The sequence below is a fragment of the Ursus americanus genome, chromosome 14 (genome assembly GCF_024610735.1).
Source record: "Ursus americanus isolate L20-20 chromosome 14, mUrsAme1.1.p, whole genome shotgun sequence".
NCBI classification, from domain to species: Eukaryota; Metazoa; Chordata; class Mammalia; order Carnivora; family Ursidae; genus Ursus; species Ursus americanus.
The window spans coordinates 47,689,114-47,712,549 of NC_142140.1; the positions used below are offsets into that span (position 1 = coordinate 47,689,114).

Genomic DNA, 23,436 nt, shown 5'->3' on the forward strand with positions numbered 1-23,436 from the left:
TGAGTTAAAATGCTGGTTCTTCACTGGGGGCAATTTTGTCCTCCCGGGGACATTAAGCAATGTCCAGATATTTTAGGCTGTCAGATAGGGGAGGCATCTCTAGAGACCAAGCATGGTCCAAATCGAAAGATCCTACAATACTTAAGATCATACCTTCTAGATTGATCCATGTTGTTGCAAATGGCAAGATCCCATTTGTGCCTCTTAGTGCACTTCATCAACTCCCCCAACATCTAGCCTCTGGTAAGTACCAGTTTGTTCTTTGTATCTGCCTGGTTGTTCATTTGCTCTGTTTTTTAGATTACACATATAAGTGAGATCATATGGCATTTGTCTTTGATTTATTTCACTTAATACACCTCTGGATCCATCCATGTTGTTTCTAAAGGCAATATCTCATTCTTTTTTATCGCTGAGCAATACTCCATTGTATATATACACATACCAATCTTCTTTATCCATTCACCTATCACTGGACACTTGGTTGCTTCCATATCTTGGCTATTGTAAACAATGCTGCAATAAACATTGGTGCACATATATTTTCAAATTAGGGTTTCTGTCTTCTTTGGGAAGCAGCATTACTTGACCCCCCCATGAGGTGGTTCGACTTTTAATTTCTTTAGGAACCTCCACACTGTTTTCCACAGTAGCTGAACCAGGTTGCATTCCCACCAACAGTGCACTAGTGTTCCCTCTTCTCCACATCTTCACCCACACGTGTTATTTCTTGTCTTTTGTACTAGCCAGTCTGACTGGTGTGAGGTGATTGTCTTAATCTTTTGGATGTCACATAAATGCAGTTATTTTATTTCCTTTTCGGATGTTCACTGTTCATATGTAGACATGAAACTGATTTTTTTGAGGGTTGGCTTTATATCCAGTTACTTGGCTGAATTAATTTATTATTTCTATTAGTGTTTTTGTGGCATTTTTAGGATTTTCTACATATAAGGTCATACCGTCTGCACACAAATTTATTTCTTCCTTTCCAGTTTGGATGCCTTTTATTTCTTTGTAAATAAGATTTACAAATCTTATTTTATGCTCTGGGTAGAACTTTCAGTATTATGTTGAGTTGAAATTGTGAAACTGAGCATCCTTGCCTTGCTCCTGATCAAAGAGGAAAAATGTTCATTGTATCCCCATCAAGTATCATGTTTACTATGGGTTTTCATAAATGGCTTTATGTTGAGACAGTTTCCTTCCATTCCTAATTTTTAGTGTTTTTGTCATGTTCCATGCACAAATATAAACATTAATTTCCTGAGTGCAGAATATAAACAATAATGCACCTGCCAGGTTAGTAATGCATGATTGTGTCTTGCTCTTTCTCTCTTATTTTGGTAGTCACATCAATGACATGGAACTAGAGAATGATACGCAAATTTCTGAATTTCTTCTTCTGGGACTTTCAGAGGAACCAGAATTGCAGCCCTTCCTCCTTGGGCTGTTCCTGTCCATGTACCTGGTCACCATCCTTGGAAATCAGCTCATCATCCTGGCTGTCAGCTCTGACCCGCCTCCACACCCCCATGTACTTCTTCCTGGCCAACTTGTCCTTTGTTGACATCTGTTTCACCTCCACCACCATCCCCAAGATGCTGGTGAATATACAAATACAAAGAAGAGTCATAACTTATGAAAGCTGCATCATGCAGAGGTACTTTTTCATACTTTTTCTAGGTTTGGATAACTACCTCCTGACTGTGATGGCCTATGACCGTTTTGTGGCCATCTGTCACCCCCTGCACTACATGGTCATCATGAATCCCCAGCTCTGTGGACTCCTGGTTCTGTTGACCTGGACCATAAGTGTCCTGCATTCCTTGTTACAAACCTTAATGGTGTTGCGGCTGTCCTTTTGTACAGTCTTAGAAATCCCCCACTTTTTTTTGTGAACTCAATCAGATGATCCAACTTGCATGTTCTAATACCTTTCTGAATAATGTGGTGATGTATTTTGCAGCTATCCTGCTTGGTGGTGGTCCTCTTGTTGGGATTCTTTGCTCTTACTCTAAGATAGTTTCCTCCATACTTCAGATCTCATCCACTGAGGGGAAGTACAAAGCATTTTCCACCTGTGTATCTCATCTCTTGGTTGTCTCCTTATTTTATTGTTCAAGCCTAGGGGTGTACCTGAGCTCTGCTGTTACCCAGAGCTCCCATTCAAGTGCAGTGGCCTCGGTGATGTACACGGTGGTCACCCCCATGCTGAACCCCTTCTTCTACAGCCTGAGGAACAAAGACATAAAGGGCGCTTTAAATGTATTTTTCAGGGGGAAGTCATTAAAGGGCCATTTTTTAAGAATTACCTGTGATTGCAGCCTTAATGCTTAACAGCCAGAAATTGTGATGCTTTAATCAGATCATGAAAGAAGAACTTAATTCCTCTTTGTATCTCCTGGAGTTTCAATTTTTCTAAAGTTCATCTGTTTTATTAAACTTTCTGTTCCTTCTGATAGCCACCAATTTTTCCTGTTTTTTTTTCTTAATTTCCAAAGTTCCAGCCTTGAATCAGAAACAATTTTGAGATTCATATTTGCCTCATAGGGTGATGAACTGTCCTAGTTTTATGAAATAAGCCACACTTGGCAACTGAGGCCATTTTTATAATATTATGGTAGAGGAAATTCTGAGATCACACTTTTTCACTCTGTGTCTGCCATTCCTTTCTGTGTTACTACCTTAAATGGTCTTCCTGATAATAGAGACTTCAGCTACGAGTTTGTTGTGTAGCTGGTCATGGGGCTTCATGATCCTCAAGAGGATCTGTTCTCTTATCAGCTCAGCAGCCACAGTATCCCCGGCCCGGAAGAGTAAGGCAGAAATTGCTTATGCAAATCACCCTTCCAGTGTAATCTTCAGAAAGACGAATTGCATAAATGAATTGACTTAATGTGGGCTCAGTATCAGAGAAGACCTGAAATACGATGAAGTAAAATTTTCTATCACAGCATATTTTATTGCAGAAAATGTGTCTTTGATGATGAACATCCACTCATCTACTCAAGTGTAGGACCTTTGGTGTCCATGTTTAGAGGGTTTTATTCATTGGACTGAAGAAGTTGATGGCAGAGTTTATATTATTTAATTGGATGATTTACTGTTTCTATTTGAAAATTTCCAGTGCTGCCTACAAATATTACCTCTTCTATTATCCTAAACTTAATATCTCTCCTTTTAAATGTTGTCATAAATGTTATATTGTGAGTGAAGGAACAATAAATGTATTCACTCTGTCATTCATTTCTTTATTATGCTCTAAACCCTTTTCGATCCTATGATCAAAGGATGACTCAGTCAAGAGTGGGAATTCCTGCTCAGTAACGCTCTGGGAGTGAATACTTGTGACTGAGGGTCCCACAAGACACTCCTGCAAAAGCATAGAGGTCTTTCCAACCTCTACCAGTTACCTGGAACAGAATCTCAATGGTAATCACTTTTTAGTACAGTTATCTGAAATAAATGTGAATAACCAGGTCATTATGCATACTCCTATCAAATATCAGAACAAATGTCAAAAATAAGAAGCAGTAGGTTAGTCTCAGTTCTGTTTACATTGATTATTTTATCATTCAGCTATTGCTGTAAAACAAGCCATGCTAAAAGGAAACAATATATGATAAATGCTTTTTTTTTTTTTAAATCACAACGGTGTCTATGTTGGGGAATTCTGGTTATTGCTGGTCTCCTCATGATCCTGCTGTCAACTGTGGGTCTGCTGGAAGTGCTCTGCTAATCCTCTCTGTGTTCTCACATTTGGGGTTCTTGCTGGTGGTACGCTGGTCTACTTCGGCCATCATTAGAGCAACTGGACTCTGCTTCACATTTTTTCTCCTCCTGTAACAGGCTGGCTTGGATTTGTTTATGTGGCAGAGGCAGGGTTACAAGAGAGCAACAGAAACACACCAAGGCCCCTTGAAGCACAGTCATTTTCAGCATGCACTGTTAGCCAAGGCAAAGAAAATGCTACATCCAGTCCAGATTCAAAGGTGGAGAGACCCATTCTACCTCTCAATGGGAGGAGCTTCAGTCACATTGCAAAGTACCTGGATACAGAGATAAGTGGGGAATGGGGACCATCTCTGCAAAAGGTCTACCACGAGTGTCATTTTCAATTCCATAAAGCTTTATTGGTGCAGGACATAAAATCAACAGACAGAGCAATATCGTACAGTACAACACAGTGATGCAACAATTCTACATATACCTTGGGGCTCATCATGGTGGGTGTGTTCCTAAGGGTTGAGTCTGCAGGATTTTTATATTTAGCTCATATCATCTGTAAATAAAGACAATTGTACCTTTCTTTCTTTCTTTCTTTCTTTCTTTCTTTCTTTCTTTCTTTCTTTCTTTTTTTAATTTGAGAGAGAATGAGAGAGAGAAAGCATGAGACAGGGGAGGGTCAGAGGGAGAAGCAGACACCGTGCTGAGCAGGTAGCGTGATGCAGGACTCGGGGTCTCCAGGATCATGACCCAAGCCAAAGGCAGTCACTTAACCAACTGAGCCACCCAGGCGCCTCTTTCTTTCTTCCTTCCTTTCTTTCTTTCTTCCTTCCTTCCTTCCTTCCTTCCTTCCTTCCTTCCTTCCTTCCTTCCTTTCTTTCTTTCTTTCTTTCTTTCTTTCTTTCTTTCTTTCTTTCTTTCTTTCTCTTTCTTGCTTTCTTACTTTCTTTTTCTTTTTTTTCTTTCTCCCTCCCTCTTCTTTCTTTCTTTCTTTCTTTCTTTCTTTCTTTCTTTCTTTCTTTCTTTCTTTCTTTCTTTCTTTCTTTCTTCCTTCCTTCCTTCCTTCCTTCCTTCCTTCCTTCCTTCCTTCCTTCCTTTCTCATTTGGATGCCTTTTATTTCTTTATCTAGGCTGATTGCTCTAGCTAGGACCTACAATATTATGCTGGATAGGAGTGGTGAGAGTGAACACCCTTGTCTTGTTACTGATCTCAAAGTAAAAGTTTTCTAACCATTAACCATTGAGTATGATGTTATTGTGGGTTTGTCATATATGGTCTTCTTTTGTGTTGAGGTATGTTCTTCCTATACCCAGTTTGTTGAAGATTTTTTTAAAACTCATTAAAGGATGTTGTTTTTGTCAAAACCTTTTCTGCATGTGTTGAGGTGATAATATGATTGTTATATTGCATTCTATTAATGGGGTGTGTTATATTTATTGATTTGCTTGTGTTGAATCATCTTTGTATCCCAGGGATAAGTACCAGTTGATCATAGCATATAATCCCTTCAATGTGCTGTTTAATTCAGTTTTCTAATATTTTTTAAAAATGTTGTGTCTATGTTCATCAGGGATATTGGTTCATAGTTCCTTTTTTTTTTTTTTTTTTTTTTTTTGTACAGACTTTTCTGGCTTTGGTATCAGGTAATGCTGGTCTTGTAAAATGAGGTTGAGAATGTGCTCTCCTCTCTAAGTTTCTGGAAGAGTTTGAAAATGATTTTCATTAATTCTTCTTTAAATGATTAGTAGAATTCACCTGCAAAGCTCTCTGATCCTGTATTTTCTTTGCTGGGAGATTTATGATTACTGATTTAATCACCTTACTCATTATTGGTTTGTTCATATTTCCTATTTCTACCTGATTTATTCTTGGTGGGTTATATGTTTCTAGGGATGTATCTATGTATTCTTGGTTGTCCAATTTGTTCAGAGTAAATTGTATATAGTGGTCTCCTATGATTCTTTTATTTCTACGGTATTGGTCGTAAGATATCATCTTTTGCTGCCAATTTAAAAAAAAATAAGAATTTTTTTAAAGATTATTTATTTATTTATTCATAAAGGAGAGAGAGGAGGAAGAGAAGGAGAGAGAGGCCAACTCCATGCTGACATGGAGCTGGAAGCAGGGCTTGATCTCATGACACTGCGATCATCACCTGAATGAGAACCAAGAGTCAGACTCTTAACTGAGCCACCCAGGCACCTGCTGCTGCTTTATTTATTCACATCTTCTTCCTCACCCCTTTTCTTTGGTCTAACTAAAGGTTTGTCAGCTTTGCTTAGCTGTTCAAAACGTTGGCTCCCAGCTTTGTTAATCTTTCTGATTGCTTTTCTCATCTATATATCATTTCTGTACGCTCTGATATTTGTTATTTCTTTTCCTTCAGCTTTGGATCTAGTTTGTTCTTCTTTTTCTAGCTCTTTGAATCATAAAGTAAGGTTATTTACTTAAGGTCTTTTATTTCCCACATATATGTGAATATCTCAGATATATGTACCTTTATATTCATTGCAGCATTATTAACAATAGCCAACTTATGAAAACAGCCCAGTATCCATCAACAGACGAATTAATAATGAAGGCATATTAATACAATGGAATTCAATAAATAAAAGAAGGCATCCTCTTCTTTTTTAAAACATGGATTGATCCCAAAGGCATTAGGCTAAGTGAAATAATCAGACAGAGAAAGACAAATAGTGTATGATCTCACTTATATGTGAAATACAGGAAACCGAACTCACAGTAACAGATATTTGCTGATGGTTGGGGTTTGGGGAAATGAGAAGATGCTGGCGAAAGCCTACAAACCTTCGGTTCAGGGAACATAATGTACACCATGATCATTATGATTAACTATATTATGTTGTAAACTTGAATATCGTTAACAGAGTACATCGTAAATGTTCTTAAAACAAAAGGAAATGGTAACCATGTGAAGTGATGGATGTATCCACTAACATATTGTGATCATTTCACAATGTATATGTATATGAAGTCACCAACCACAATTTTATATGTCAATTACATTTCAATAAAATGGATAAAGAAATAATATTCCTATATCTCTGTCTTATATATGCATTTCATTTTTAAAAATAAGATTTATTCAATCAAAATACGCATCATGAGCATTAATATTTTTTTCTAGGATATTAAATATTTCATTTTTATAAAATTTATCATTTGTTTCACTATATAAATTGTTCATATCCCCCCAATTACCACTTCTTAATTGGAGAACACATTGTTTCTTTAAAAAAGCTTCAAATGATGAAAGAGATGGTAGTTTGCTGGATAAAGTTCTGGTGACTATAATGGACATGACAAAATTTAATATCCCAATTCAATTAGCTTTGCTTTAGTGTCCTGTGACATGTGAGGTCAAGTGCCGTCTTGTAAAAGTGTGGGCTCATGTCTATAAGCCAAAAGATATTTTTAATCAAAAGTCTCATGCACAATTCCGATTTCTTGGGGATATGATGCTGCTATTGTTTAGCAGGGTTTAAACAGTAGCAATTGATTATTCTTTGCAGATCACCACGTGGCTTTCAGAACTTTTTTGGTCACAGTGATAATGATGGCACAAGTTTGGGAGCTTCACCAACATCTAACCATTGTATGAATTACTATCATTGTCATACAGTATCTTTTTGTTTGTTTGTTTTGGTTTGTTTTGGTTTCGTTTGGTTTTTGTTTGTGTGTGTGTGTGTGTGTGTGTGTGTGTGTGTGTGTGTGTGTATGAGACAGGTCATGATCGGCTCTAAAAATAGGTATCCACTCTTTTGAATCTTAATGAGTTACACCACTGACTATCTCCATTCTTGATCATCTCCCAGGAGGATATTCTTGGATCTGTCTCTACACTTTCCCCAGTCACAACAGAAACTCCTGTCTACTTCAAGGCCTTGAAAGTGTTGTTTGTAAGTTAGCTTTCACCCTGGCTTTTAATGTGTCTTTGCTCAAAATGGATTCTGATCTCCCCTGAGGCTCGTCTTTGAATCCAGATCCCCAGAACAAGATTTTTCAAACCACCACTGAGCAGTTCTTTCACCATTATTTGTATTTCAAATGTCACCTCCTTTCAGTGGAACCCTCCCCATAAAACAATAAAACACAGTACCAGGATGAAAACTATTTTGAATATGTCAATGGGAAGGTCAATCAATAGGAAAACAGTACCTACATAAGGATGCCAAGAAGATAGCATCAGTGATGCAACAGTTCTTAGCTCCATCAATCCTGAGTTAGATAGGAGGTTCCTGGTCTCTCTGAGGCATCTGGAAAGAAAAACTTTTATTTCTTTGATCTTTTCTTAGACTAGGAGTGGTGATCTACAGGCAAGGGGTTGGAGGAAATATTTACCTTTGGAGGAAAGCCTGACCATCTGGGGTCAAATTCCCATAACTGCCCAGTGGACACATAATCTAGTCTCACTGTTTTCTCTGAGCTCATTCCACTGCTGAAGGAGGACAAGGACATGAAAAATTTCAAACTTAAATTTACACCAGTGGTAGACTGTTTGCAGAGATGGTCCCACATTGCCATCTTCCTCTGTTGCCATGTCTTTGACAGTGTGTGTAGCACCTTCCAGCATGTAGTGAAGACTATTCCTCCACTTTCGATCTGGGCTGGATTAGGATTTTTTATTTGCTGTGGCCAGAAAAATATGATGGAAGTGACAGTGGACCTTAGAGTCTTGGTGCATTTCTCTGCTCTGTCTTGGAACTTTGCCTCCAAAAAGTGAATTAAGCCAGGTGGGCTGCCAGAGGAAGTGAGGAAATGTGGAGTATAGCCCAGTTGTCCAAGTCAAGGCCATCCTAGACCAGCCATAGCTAGCTAGCCTATGGCTAGCTATTATATTTATTGTATTATATTATATTATATTATATTATATTAGAATTATATTAGAATTATATTAGAATATTATATTAGAATTATATTATATTATATTAGAATAACCTGGTGAGATCATCTGAGCTCCCCCAGCTGAAACACAGTTAACTCAAGACTCTTGAGGAGATCAACAGAGATTAGAACAAGTCATCACCATACAATTCCTTTTGATACTAAAGACATTAAAGCAAGCCATTTGTTGTCAAGATGATTTGCTATGTAGCAACATTCACGACCAGCTATTATTTCCAGTTTATTTTGGAAAACTGTTAAAAAGTGACTCTACATCTGTATCTTTGGGGTAAATACCCAGTAGTGCAATGGCTGGATCATAGGGTAGCTCAATTTTTAACTTTTTAAGGGACCTCCACACTGTTTTCCAGAGTGGCTGTACCAACTTGCATTCCCACCAACAATGTAGGAGGGATCCCCTTTCTCCACATCCTCTCCAACAATTGTTGTTTCTTGCCTTGTCAATTTTTGCCATTCTAACTGGTGTAAGGTGGTATCTTGGTGGTTTTGATTTGAATTTCCCTGATGGCTAAAGCTAATGTAGTGAAGAGAAGGGCCATGTGCACGCCAATGTTCATAGCAGCATTGTCCACAATAGCTAAATTGTGGAAGGAGCCGAGATGCCCTTCAACAGATGACTGGATTAAGAAGATGTGGTCCATATATACAATGGATAATTACTCAGCTATCAGAAAGAACGAGTTCTCAACATTTGCTGCAACATGGATGGCACTGGAGGAAATAATGCTAAGTGAAATAAGTCAAGCAGAGAAGACAATTATCATATGGTTTCTCTCATCTATGGAACATAAGAAGTAGGAAGATCAGTAGGAGAAGAAAGGGATACAGAAAGGGGGGGTAACCAGAAGGGGGAATGAAGCATGAGAGACTATGGACTCTGAGAAGCAAACTGAGGGCTTCGGGGAGGGTGGGGGAATGGGATAGGCTGGTGATGGGTAGTGAGGAGGGCACATATTGCATGGTGCACTGGGTGTTATACGCAACTGATGAATCATCGAACTTTACATCAGAAACCAGGGATGTACTGTATGGTGACTAACATAACATAATAAAAAATATTATTGTAAAAAAGTGACTCTACTGAGGATCCTATTCTGATACCAAGTAGAGTAAGACTTGCATTTTTGTGGAAAAATTATGGCGACCCAGAATCAGGTAACTAGGTGGGAATTTATGCTCTCTGTGTCCTGCAGAGACGTCTTGATTTTAGCCCAATGAGACTCATTTTTGGCTTTGACCTCTACTACTGGAAAAGTGTAAATTTGTTTCTTTTAACCCCTCAGTGTGGTGTTGGTGATAGCAGCAATAGAAAACTGGACAAAGACATTTCTTCAATAAAATTTCCTTTGAAGAAACTGAATTTAAGCCTCTCAGTTCATTCTCTTAGCTTCCTTGGGTAAGGGCATTTTGAGTTGAAACCCTACCTTAAGTAGAAGAAAAATCTAAAGTCAGTTTGGAGATATTCAACCTTACTAGCTGGTATCGAGACATGCTCCTTGCATAAATGTCAATGTGATTGTGTCTTTGAGGACGCTGGGAATTAAAATAGGAAAAGTGATTCACTGTTAAAATTAAAGCCACCTGTTCTACTCTAAAATTTTTTGTTTTTATTTCTACATTCCCGAAATATCATCTGAATACAAAATTTCATTATTTTCATTTATTTAGCCTCCAAGTTTCTCTTAAGCTTTCTTTCAACACAATAGGTAGATATAATGATTTATAATGAGTGTCATGAGACTTCTGCATGTCTATATGTGCACGTGAGTGTGTTTGTTTGAAAGAAATATGTTTATATACATATACATTTAAACACATACCCTAACAATTGTATAACAAAGCAGTTTTAGAACTTATTGTGCACCTTCTTGATTTCTATGGAAATGGAATCATTGCTTATGTACTGGTGATTTTTCAATGATTCTTTTAATTCCTGAAGTTGTACACATTAAATATGTACAGTTTATTGCATGTAATAATGCTCCAATATATTAATTAAAATTTAAAATTCTAGTAATGCACGACTCAAGGTCCGATCTGGAGCACAGGTAGCTGAGTCCCACCTATCGTGGTGGGAGCCCTCTTCCAACTGTGAAGAAGCAAAGGTTCACATGTGGATGTTAAAATAGTGAATGAAATTAAGACAATTCACACTTGATAAAGTCATTTAAAAAATAGAAGAATACCTATATATATATAAAAGGAGTGAAATGTCATATGTTGTTTAAGAAGGAAGAGCACGAAAGCCACACACCTCACGATGAGCCTTAGAAACACAAGGTACAGATTCGCACCTGACTAAGGACTCATGAGGAGCCCTGCAGAGATCAGAACAACTCCCCACCCTTTGATTCCCTTCAATAATAAAGAAATTATATTATGCCATTTTATTTTATGCTTTGTATGCAGCAAAGTTCTGATACTTGAAAGTAACGTTCATGATTATTCTGTTCTTCAAGCTTATTTCATATAATTGTATTAAAAATGACTCCATTGAGGACCCTTTGAGGCAACATAGAAAAGGACATGCAAGTGTGCACAAAACTTGTGATGCTGAATCACACCTGGACAGGAACCCAAGCTTGCTGGTGAGTCACCTGTGGTTATGAGGATCATAGATAATGGATGATACTGATGCTGTTTGTTCACTGCCCTTTTAGAGGTTACATGGCAAAATTTCAAATAGTGGGAGATATTTTGTTTAGAGAAATGGAAAGAATCATGTTTGTATTTCACACTGGAAATTTTCAACCAGAAACCACAAAATAGTTTAATAAAACCCCAAACATGCCACTGGTCTTTCATCATAATGAATACACCTTAAAAATGGACCCTGATATTCCATAATTCAATGACTAGGTGAAGTGTCTGAAAAAGAAATATTTTGCATCGCAATAACTGTATGCTTTAATATTTTGCTTCATCATCCTTAAAGTCAGGTTTGACTCTAGGCCATATTATGTCAATCTACTTTTTTCTGTATGTGTCTTTCTGTGTAGATTCTACTTGGAGGCATGTATTTTATTATCATTTTTTTTTGCCAGTGGGAGACATGGTGGACACAAGCTGTATAACAACAGGATCCTAATGTGTAGAAAAATCTGCATGATGAGCTAAAACCACCAGTGCGTCAAAGTCTGCATTCTCAGGAAGAGCAGTGAAGGTAGTGAGATACAAAGGAATGCTGTTCACAAGAGTGAAGCACATGGTCTCAGATTTTTCTGTTATAAACTTACATAAATAGCTGAGGTGGCCAAGAGTATATTTTCCATAGGAGTAGTATTCAGTCTAACAAAAGAAAAAAATATTCACTATGACATATTTTATTTGAGAAGAAATTATTCTTAACAGATCCATGTAGTCATTTGAAATAATTGAGAATCTCCAGAAATTTCACATCCACAGTTTGGAATAACATTGAGAAAGTAGGAAAATGACAAAAGGAAAATCTCTTGGATACCAGAGATATCACAAAGCTTAATAAATGGACTTACATAAGTAGAGTGGTCAAAAAAAAATTCCAGGAAAAAAAAATAGAAGACGTATGTTCTACTTAAAAATCAGATCAAAGTATCTCAACATTTGGTTCAGGCATTGGGCCCTGCAATCTTGGGCACTTCTTCAGCTCCAGGATGATTGTCCCTTTCAGAGCTGCCATCCCAGAGAATCTCACCAGAGCCTCCTTTATGTCTCTGTTCCTCAGGCTGTAGATGAAGGGGTTCAGCATGGGGGTGACCACCGTGTACATCACTGAGGCCACTGCACTTGCGTGGGAGCTCTGGGTAACAACAGAGCTCAGGTACACTCCTAGGCTCGTACAATAAAATAAGGAGACAACAGAGAGGTGAGATGCACAGGTGGAAAATGATTTATACTTGCCCTGAGCTGATGAGATCCCAAGTATGGAGGAAACGATCTTACAGTAAGAGTAAAGGATCCCAAGAAAGGGACCACCAGCCAGCAACATAGCTGCAAAATATATCACCATATTATTGAGAAAGGTGTCAGAACAAGCAAGTTCTATCATTTGATTGAGTTCACAGAAAAAGTGGGGGATTTCCACCTCTGTACAGAAGGACAGCCGCAACACCATGGAAGTGTGTAACAAGGAATGCAAGATACTCAGGATCCAGGACACTAGAACCAGCAGTCCACAAAGCCGGGGGTTCATGATGACCATGTAGTGCAGGGGGTGACAGATGGCCACAAAGCGGTCATAAGCCATCAGAGTCAAGAGAAAGAGGTCTAATCCTGCAAAGAGTGTGAAAAAATACATCTGGCTGATGCAGCCATCATAAGTTATGACTTTGCTCTGAGTCTGGATGTTCCACAGCATCTTGGGGACGGTGGTGGAGGTGAAACAGATGTCTGCAAAGGACAGATTGGTGAGGAAGAAGTACATGGGGGTGTGGAGGTGGGAGTCAGAGCTGACAACCAGGATGAGGAGCAGGTTTCCAAACACAGTAATCAGGTACATGGAGAGGAAAAGCCCAAATATGAGGGGCTGCAGTTCTGGTTTCTCTGAAAATCTCATAAGCAGAAACTCTGAAATTCCTGTATCATTTCCTGGGTCCATTAGTGGAGGTGACTACTAGCACAGGGGAACAGAACAAGAATAATTTTGAGACAAATGGGCATTGCTCACATTGTGGAAATGTTACAATGAATATTTTCCAGTCAGAACTAATTTCAGTATTTTGTGAATGGGTCTGGGCCCCTTGAGGGGATACTCGTTTCCTCCCTGATTAGAAATTTCCATCCCAACATCAGATGTTCCCCATAGATCAGGTATTGTACAGTTTGAATAAGAAATTATTGCATACATTTGAGGAGTATATACTGTTGACAATGTTTCCAGCATTTCCTAGTCATAAAGTAGAGGGTGCTGAAAAGCAGAAGTCCCTGCAATTCTGTCATTCTGGTAGGATAGAAGCAGATATAAAGAGTAAATAATCCTGGGATAGGGACAAGTACTATGAAGAACACAGAAGCAGGTTAAGGGAGAGAGTAGAAGATCAGTAGGAGAAGAAAGGGAAGAAAAAAGGGGGGGGGGTAAACAGAAGGGGGACTGAACCATGAGAGACTATGGACTCTGGGAAACAAACTGAGGGCTTCGGGGGGGGGTGTGGGGAAATGGGATAGGCTGGTGATGGGTAGTAAGGAGGGCATGTATTGCATGGTGCACTGGGTGTTATACACAAGTAATGAATCATGGGACTTTACATCAAAAACTAGGGATGTACTGTATGGTGACTAACATAATAAAAATATTAATTAAAAAAAGGGAGAAAGTGGATGGGTGTTATGTTGGGTGTTCAGTCAAGAATGGCTAAGAAGGTGACATTTGAACAGAGACCTTATGGAAGAGAGGGTGGATGATGGGAGGTCTTCCTGGCAGAGGGAATGGCCAGTGCAAAGGCCTTGAGGAAGTGCTTCTATCAGAAAATCAAGGGTCAGAAGGGAATCAGTGTGTTGAAGGGAATGGACAAGAGGGACAGTGATGAGAGGTGGTGGCAGTGAATTTCATAGAATCATGTGGCCTCATAGCTGCTTAAAGTTCAAGACACAAGGACTTCCTCATCCACACTATATACCTCTTGCTCTTTATGAATCTGGTTGCAATAGTGTCCTGTCAATTAAACACCCCTCCTTAGTAACATCTGTTGATCCAGGTTGGCATGTGTATTAAAAGGGTCACCTTGAAGCAGCGGAGCCCGTGTATCTCTGCTCTGAGGACCACTCTCACTCATCAAGGTGCCTGCACACACACACACACACGCACACACACACACACACACACACACACAGTCACATACACACACCAGCACACCATATCCTCCTGATGGGTGTTACTTCTGTGTCCTTCTCTCCTCCTCCCAGCTCACCCCAACACACTGTTTAGGATATGAATGCATACACATCAAATACCTTTCCAAATGTGGAAATAGTACCCAGAAACTCCTATTCTTAGCTTCCCAGGAGCAACTCATCTTGGAGTGCCATTTTGGAATGGCCACTTTCTGACCTGTATGTAAAGGAACAAAAACATTGTGTTCAATAAACAGACTGAGGGAGAGGGAAAGGGAGAGAGGGAGATAAATAAATTGACATAAAGGGAATGAAAAATAAAATAAGACAAACACAGGGAGGGAGTAAAACTATAAGAGATGGAAATGGGGAGGGAGGCAAACCATAAGAGACTGTTAACTCTAGGACACAAACTGACATTTGCAGGAGGGGAGGTGGATGGTGGGATGAGGTAACTGGGTGATGGGTATTAAGGAGGGCCCTTGATCTAATGATCACTGAGTGTTATATGCAACTGATGAATCACTAAATTCTACCTCTGAAACTAATTATACAGTATATGTTAATTAAAATGAACTTAAATACAAATAGATTAAAGTAAATGATATTAAAAAATAAAATGATCTAATAAGATCAGTCATCCAAAGAGACTGTAAGGAAGGAAATCATCCCTGGTGTTGGTGGTATCCAATTCTAGTTTTATCCCATTTATACCCAGCAAAAATAATAGAAGAGCAAAAATAAATTTGTCCACAACACAACGTAGTGACATCTTTATGGTGTGAAATACCTTACAGACCAAACATCATAAGAGAAAAATGAATAAGAGAATAAACCAACACTTCTTTGGGCATTTTTATTACCAGATAGAGGATATCCTATACTTGTTTTTTCTGTGCCTTTTCCACATTTATTTGACCAGTTGGTTTTTGTTTGGTCCAATAGAGGATGAGGCGAGCCCCTTTATCACTTTTCTTATTGACATCTTTATTCTTTTTTGTTTTCTTAGCCTTTGGGTTTTAGTCATTTTCTTGACAAGTCTGATGAGCACAACTACTCACGGTTCTGTTCCTTGTCCAACATGGAAAGGCCTCCCCAGACTCTGTAATATCCTTCACACCCCATAGTAATCTATCCTCTTACTCCGAATACTCATGTGACTTATCGAAGGACATTATCTTGCACTCACATGTATCTCACTGCAGTCTTGTCTGTCACTCTGAGGTAAGGACCAAAGGAGCAAGGACTTCACCTGTGCTGTTCATCTTTTTCCTTATGGGTGTGGATGTATATGCACTTATACAGAAACAATTCAAGAAAATGAGACATCATGAAATCCACAGAATGGCAGGAGGAGATAAAATGAGGTTAGAGAGAGCGGTTTCAGTACAACTGTATTCAACCACACTGAAGGGAGTTTAGAGAACTAACTGAAACAGAAACTACAGGAGCAGTAATTTCACAAAATCCACATGGACAAATAATAAAATTCCCCAAGACCTTGAAATAAAAGTGTATTACATATAAAGTACATAGAAATTTTTGGAATGTACCAGATTCTCTTTTAGTATTTGTTGAATGAATCAGGAACTAGATCTCATTATATATGAATATTTAATACATGACAAAGGTGCATTTGGATTTAGTTGGAAAAGACTGTGCTGTTGATGGAAGTTGGCACAAACAGCTTTCTACGTGGAAGGAAGCGCAGTGGCTCCTGGTCTCACACATCTCACAAAAATCAGGAGTAAACCCTCAGCTTAGGAGTAACCATTTCATTTTAGATGCATGTCTAGAAAATACATATCAAGTCCACAGGTGGGCAAACCATCAAAATTAAGGCAAAAAACTCAGAAGTGAGAAGATTGATATATTTAACTAAATAAAATGTGAAAATATTTTATGGCCAAAAATATCTAACTAAAAATCAATGGAGAAACTATGATTTACAACAATTATTTGAATGCTGATAATTATAGATAAATAGGTATATAGTATGTGGACACATAATAATAATAGACAAATGAACCTGGCGATCAAATATGGGATCTTTGCTTGAGGACACTATAGTTTAAAAACTCAAGAAGAAATCTTTCACTTCATCACCCTGAGAAAACACTCTAGGGCTGTTGCGTTGGTTAGGCTGGAACTCTTACAAATAACAAAGGAGGATTTCCTAATTTTGCTGTCAGAATTGTGGAGTATTACAACATCTTGGAGTGGCTCTGAAGACAGTTACAAATTTTAAAAACACCTATGTTCTTTGGGGTGCCTGGCTGACTCAGTCAGTAGAGCATACAACTCTTGAGCTTGCAGTTGTAAGTTCAAGCCCCATGTTGGGTGTAGAGATTACTTAGAAAATAAAATTTAAAAAAATACAGATATGCTTTAACTCAGGGTTTCCTCAGCCTCTGCACTACGGACATTTCTGAGCCAGAGTCTTCTCTGTGGGGGGCTGTGCCCGGTGCGTTGGAGGGTGTTTAGGGCATCCCTGCCCTCCATGCATCCCTCCCCAATGTGACAGACCAAAATGTCTTGGAACATTGCTTAATGTTCCCTGGAGGACAGAATCAGCCTTAGTTGTGAAACATAGTTTTAACTATTTAAAAATATTTTGTGGCATTGATATAATCACAATTTAAGGAGAAAAAAATATGAAGGACTATCAAAAGTGTAAGAGACAGAGCCACACCATGAAATGTCATGCAGGCATGGAAGTAATGAATCGGCATCACACTGGTTGACTAGAGGAGCATGTAGAAGGTACTCCTGAGTCAGAATGATTGGGGGAGAGAAGCTAGAAAGAAAGATTGTGCCAGAACGTGAAGAGTACTTATGATACGCATAGGTGTCTTTTTATATATTTGAAATGGAAGTATGTGAGTATGTAAGTGTGCATACCACAGGATAGTCTTAACAGAAGACTTTTGGAAGAAGAACCATGAAAACACACTTAGGCGAATCAGAGTGTCTCATAAAGATATAAGGAATAAGATTGCTTATGGAAGGTAAAAGTGATTCATGCTCAAACATAAAGAAGAATGCCTTCCATGTGATAGCATTTCTATTTTAGAGATACAGATCTAACAATAAAAGACCAAAAGGAACAATAAGGAATATAGTGACTTGAACACTAGTCAGAAATACGTATAAAGGGTGATTTGTGAGCACAAAGTATGCAGAAGGACATTCACTTTCATTTTTTGGAAAGTACATATTCACAAGTGAAGAGTATGAAGGTAAGAGGTTAATTCTTTCACAGAAAGAAAGAAAGAAAGAAAGAAAGAAAGAAAGAAAGAAAGAAAGAAAGAAAGAAAGAAAGAAAGAAAGAAAGAAAATAGAAAAAGCAGTGGAGGGAATATATTATGATTAACTCACAGACTTTACCACACAACATTTCTATATTTTCACACATTCTGCACAAGTACATCTACGCATACATAAAAAAGCAAAATGCCAAGTGGCTAATTGGTGAAATAAACAGCAATACTTTGTTTGAAAAACGTAATAAAAAACAGGAATAAAACCACTTGGACCCTACTGTGCAAACAGAGACAATTTCAACCGAGAAAGTGGGTGGCTAGCTAACCCAGACCATATTCAGGCTCACAGGTAATGAGGTAATTGTAAAGGAAGCTCATTAGCAGACCATTTTGCACATAATCCATTTAAAAATTTTCATCTGAATACTCGAAAGGAGGTACTGTGATATGTATGCTTCATGTACTGCCCTTGCAAGGATATAAGCAGGAGAATTCTGTCATCTGGATTTTACTCATCAGTAAGGAAATGCAGTCTACTATGTCCCATCTTAAAAATGACAAGACATGGGGCGCCTGGGTGGCGCAGTCGTTAAGCGTCTGCCTTTGGCTCAGGGCGTGATCCCCGCGTTCTGGGATTGAGCCCCACATCAGGCTCTTCTGCTGGGAGCCTGCTTCCTCTCCCGCTCCCCTGCTTGTGTTCCCTCTCTCGCTGGCTGTCTCTCTCTGTCAAATAAATAAATAAAATCTTTTAAAAAAATTAAAAAAATAAAAATGACAAGACATGTCCTCACTTCACTGTATATCCCCCCACAGCTAATACTTGACTTTTCTACTCTGTTTAATTGCAAAGATCCTCGGTCTCATATTCTAAGTTTATGCTTTCCATCCCCTGTCTAACTGGCTTTCCAATAGTATGATTTACTTGTTAAAGTTGAAACTTGTATTTCTGAGTTCCATATTCACTTCTGTTTTTATCATCATAAATACATAAGTGAATTAATCAAAGAAATTATTACTCAAGCCAGCAATCAGCCACAGCAAACTCTTAGCTCGGGGCTAGGCTGGATTGGTCCTCAGGTGACCTCAGGTAAATGCTTTTGACTTTCATTCTCTTGACCTTCTCCTGCAGTCCCTACTGGGCAGTAAAACTCATCTAGATGGGGTCTCAGAGAGGAAGTTCTCGACATGGACATCAAAATACCTGTCTGGTTAGTAGATGATGGAGGATGAAGCTCTGTCCCCCAGACAAGATAGCAGGAATGGGTCAGACTTCAGTGCCCCATCCAGACTCAGGACTGCACAAGAGACGACCAGGTCTTGTCCAGCCCGGGGTTGCCTGTGCTGCGGGACTGCAACAGAGGAGTATTTACAGCTGGTTCGGTCTGCTCATTAGGATCATTTCCCTCTGTTCCTCCCACCGGAAGGCACATGATTTCCCTGCAGGACACTAGTGTGGACAGAAAGGACATTTATCCTGTTGCATTTCTGTTGCTAGGAGATTGGGTGATAAGCCAGGTGAAGTCAATTTTTCTTACTCTTTTTCTATGACTTCTGCTTTTCTGAGATCTAAACTCCCAGCCCCTTATCCCGCTCTTGAACAAACATTTTCTCTTGTTTAAGACTGAGGAATTGGTCCTGACTAGGTCCTAGATCCTGACTCACTTGTGGTGGAGACACAACCTCTGATATCTCTAGAATTTTACTTCTCCCTTTTTCAACAAAGATGAAAATTGTTCCTTAAATATGAAACCCTGGACACTACGCTGCTTGGCTTCATGACAATTTTCCCAAAACAATTAGGAATTTCACACTTCTTTTTTTTTATAATGATTTTTTATTATATTATGTTAGTCACCATACAGTACATCCCCAGTTTCCGATGTAAGGCTCGATGATTCATTAGTTGTGTATAACACCCAGTGCACCATGCAATACGTGCCCTCCTTACTACCCATCACCGGCCTATCCCATTCCCCCATCCCCCTCCCATCTGTGGCCCTCAGTGTGTTTCTCATAGCCCATAGTCTCTCATGTTTCATTCCCCCTTCTGATTACCCCCCTTTCTTTATCCTTTTCTTCCCCTACTGATCATCCTAGTTCTTATGGTCCATAGATGAGAGAAATCATATGATACTTGTCTTTCTCTGCTTGACTTATTTCACTTAGCATTATCTCCTCCAGTGCCGTCCATGTTGTAGCAAATGTTGAGAACTCGTTCTTTCTGATAGCTGAGTAATATTCCATTGTATATATGGACCACAACTTCTTAATGCAGTCATCTGTTGAAGGGCATCTCGGCTCCTTCCACGATTTAGCTATTGTGGACATTGCTGCTATGAACATTGGGGTGCATATGACCCTTCTCTTCACTACGTCTGTATCTTTGGGGTAAACACCCAGTAGTGCAATGGCTGGATCATAGGGTAGCTCAATTTTTAACTTTTGAAGGGACCTCCACACTGTTTCCCAGAGTGGCTGTACCAACTTGCATTCCCACCAACAATGTAGGAGGGATCCCCTTTCTCCACATCCTCTCCAACAATTGTTGTTTCTTGCCTTGTCTATTTTTGCCATTCTAACTGGCGTAAGGTGGTATCTCAGTGTGGTTTTGATTTGAATTTCCTTGATGGCTAATGATTTTGAACATTTTTTCATGTGTCTGTTAGCCATTTGTATGTCTTCATTGGAAAAGTGTCTGTTCATATCTTCTGCCCATTTTTTGATTTGTTTATTTGTTTCTCGTGTATTGAGTTTGAGAAGTTCTTTGTAGATCTTGGATACCAGTCCTTTATCTGTAGTGTCATTTGCAAATATCTTCTCCCATTCCGTGGGCTGCCTCTTAGTTTTTCTGACTGTTTCCTTGGCTGTGCAGAAACTTTTAATCTTGTTGAAGTCCCATAAATTCATTTTATCTTTTGTTTCTCTTGCCTTTGGGGATATGTCATGAAAAAGGTTGCTTTGGCCGATGTCGTAGAGGTTGCTGCCTATGTTCTCCTCTAGAATTTTGATGGATTCCTGTCTCACATCGAGGTCTTTCATCCATTTGGAGTTTATTTTTGTGTATGGTGTGAGAGAGTGGTCAAGTTTCATTCTTTTGCATGTAGCTGTCCAATTTTCCCAGCACCATTTATTGAAGAGACTGTCTTTTTCCCACCGGATGTGTTTTCCTGCTTTATCAAATATTAGTTGCCCAAAGAGCTGAGGGTCCATTTCTGGGCTCTCTAATCTGTTCCATTGGTCTATGTGTCTGTTTTTGTGCCAGTACCATGCTGTCTTTGTGATCACAGCTTTGTAGTACAGCTCGAAATCCGGCATTGTGATGCCCCCAGCGTTGTTTTTCCTTTTCAACAGTTCCTTGGAGATTCGGGGCCTTTTCTGTTTCCATACAAATTTAAGGACTATTTGTTCCAGTTCTTTGAAAAATGTCCTCAGTATTTTGATCGGGATAGCATTGAAAGTGTAGATTGCTCTGGGTAGCATGGACATTTTAACTATGTTAACTCTTCCGATCCATGAGCATGGAATATCTTTCCATCTTTTTATGTCTTCATCAATGTCTTTCAAGAGTGATTTATAGTTTCTAGAATATAGGTCCTTTACGTCACTGGTTAAGTTAATTCCAAGGTAACGTATGGTTTTTGTTGCTATTGTAAATGGGATGGATTCCCTAATTTCTCTTTCTTCGGTCTCGTTATTCATGTACAGAAATGCAACTGATTTCTGAGCATTGATTTTGTATCCCGCCACGTTACTGAATTGCTCTATAACTTCTAATAGTTTGGGAGTGGCTTCTTTTGGGTTTTCCATATAGAGTATCATGTCATCTGCGAAGAGAGATATTTTGACTTCTTCTTTGCCGATTTGAATACCTTTGATCCCTTTTTGTCGTCTGATTGCTGTTGCAAGGACTTCTAGTACTATGTTGAGTAATAGTGGCGAAAGTGGGCATCCTTGTCGTGTTCCTGATCTTAAGGGAAAGGCCTCCAGCTTTTCCCCATTGAGAATAATATTTGCAGTAGGCTTTTCATAGATGGCTTTTATGAGATTGAGAAATGTACCCTCTATTCCTACACTCTGAAGGGTTTTAATCAGGAAAGGATGCTGTATTTTGTCAAATGCTTTTTCGGCATCGATTGAGAGGATCATATGGTTCCTGAGTCTTTTCTTGTTGATATGATGTATCACACTTATTGATTTGCGAATATTGAACCACGCTTGCATCCCAGGTATGAATCCCACTTGATTGTGATGGATAATCCTTATAATGAACTGTTGGATTCTATTAGCAAGTATGTTGTTGAGGATGTTGGCGTCCATATTCATTAGGGAAATCGGTCTGTAATTCTCCTTTTTGAGGGGGTCTTTGCCTGGTTTGGGGATCAAGGTAATATTGGCCTCATAGAATGAGTTTGGTAGCTTTCCTTCTGTTTCTATTTTTTGAAATAGCTTTAGGAGAATAGGTATTATTTCTTCTTTGAATGTTTGGTAGAATTCCCTAGGAAAACCATCCGGGCCTGGAGTTTTGTTATTTGGAAGGTTGTTTATCACTGACTCATTTTCTTCATAATTAATTGGCCTGTTTAAGAAATCAATTTCTTCCGGTTTCAATCTTGGTAGTTTATAGGTTTCCAGGAAGGATTCCATCTCTTCCAGATTGCTTAGTTTATTGGCATATAGCTGTTGATAAAAATTTCTAAGAATCCTTCCAATTTCAATGGTGTTTGACGTGACCTCTCCGTTTTCATTCATAATTTTAATAATCTGGGTCCTTTCTCTTTTCTTTTGGATAAGTGTTGCCAGTGGTCTGTCAATTTTATTGATTCTCTCAAAGAACCAGCTTCTAGTCCTGCTGATCTGCTCTACTGTACTTCTGGTTTCTGCTTGATTGATTTCAGCTCTAATTTTGGTCAACTGCTTCCTCATGTGTGGATTAGGCCTGTCCCTCTGTTGCTGTTTCAGCTTCTTGAGGTGAGAATATAAAAACTGCATTTTAGATTTTTCTATTCTTTTGAGTGAAGCGTGGATGGCTATGTATTTCCACATTAGGACTGCCTTTGCAGTATCCCATAGGTTTTGGACTGTTGTATTTTCATTCTCATTGGTCTCCATAAATTGTTTAATTTGATTTTTGATTTCCTGGTTTATCGAGTCATTCCTGAGCAGGATGGTTCTTAGTCTCCAAGTGTTTGAGTTTCTTCCAAATTTTTCCTTGTGGTTGAGTTCCAATTTCAGAGCGTTGTGGTCTGAGAATATGCAGGGGATAATTTCAATCTTTTGGTATTGGCTGAGACCTGTTTTGTGTCCCAGAACATGGTCTATTCTTGAGAATGTTCCATGGGCATTAGAATAGAATGAGTATTCTTTGGTTCTGGGGTGTAGTGTTCTATATATATCTATGAGGTCCAACTCATCTAGTGTGGCATTCAAAGCCTTTGATTCTTTGCTTAGTTGTTGCCAGGGTGTTCTGTCTATTTCTGATAGTGGAGTGTTGAGGTCCCCTACTATTAATGTATTTTTATTTATATGTCTCTTTATTCCGGTTAAGAGTTGGCTTGTGTATCTTGCTGCTCCCCTGTTGGGGGCATATATATTTATAATTGTCATATCCACTTGTTGAATACTTCCTTTAAGAATAATATAGTGCCCTTCTGCATCTCTAACTATAGTCTGTAGTTTAAAATCCAATTTATCTGATATGAGAATTGC

General features: G+C 38.8%; 2 pseudogenes; one reads left to right on the plus strand and one right to left on the minus strand.

Annotated features, from left to right (window-relative positions):
* Window positions 1-1,309: 1,309 nt before the first annotated feature.
* Window positions 1,310-2,340, plus strand: LOC123796690 (olfactory receptor-like protein OLF4; annotated as a pseudogene).
* Window positions 2,341-12,406: 10,066 nt separating this feature from the next.
* LOC123796730 (olfactory receptor-like protein OLF4) lies at window positions 12,407-13,235 on the minus strand (annotated as a pseudogene).
* Window positions 13,236-23,436: the final 10,201 nt, after the last annotated feature.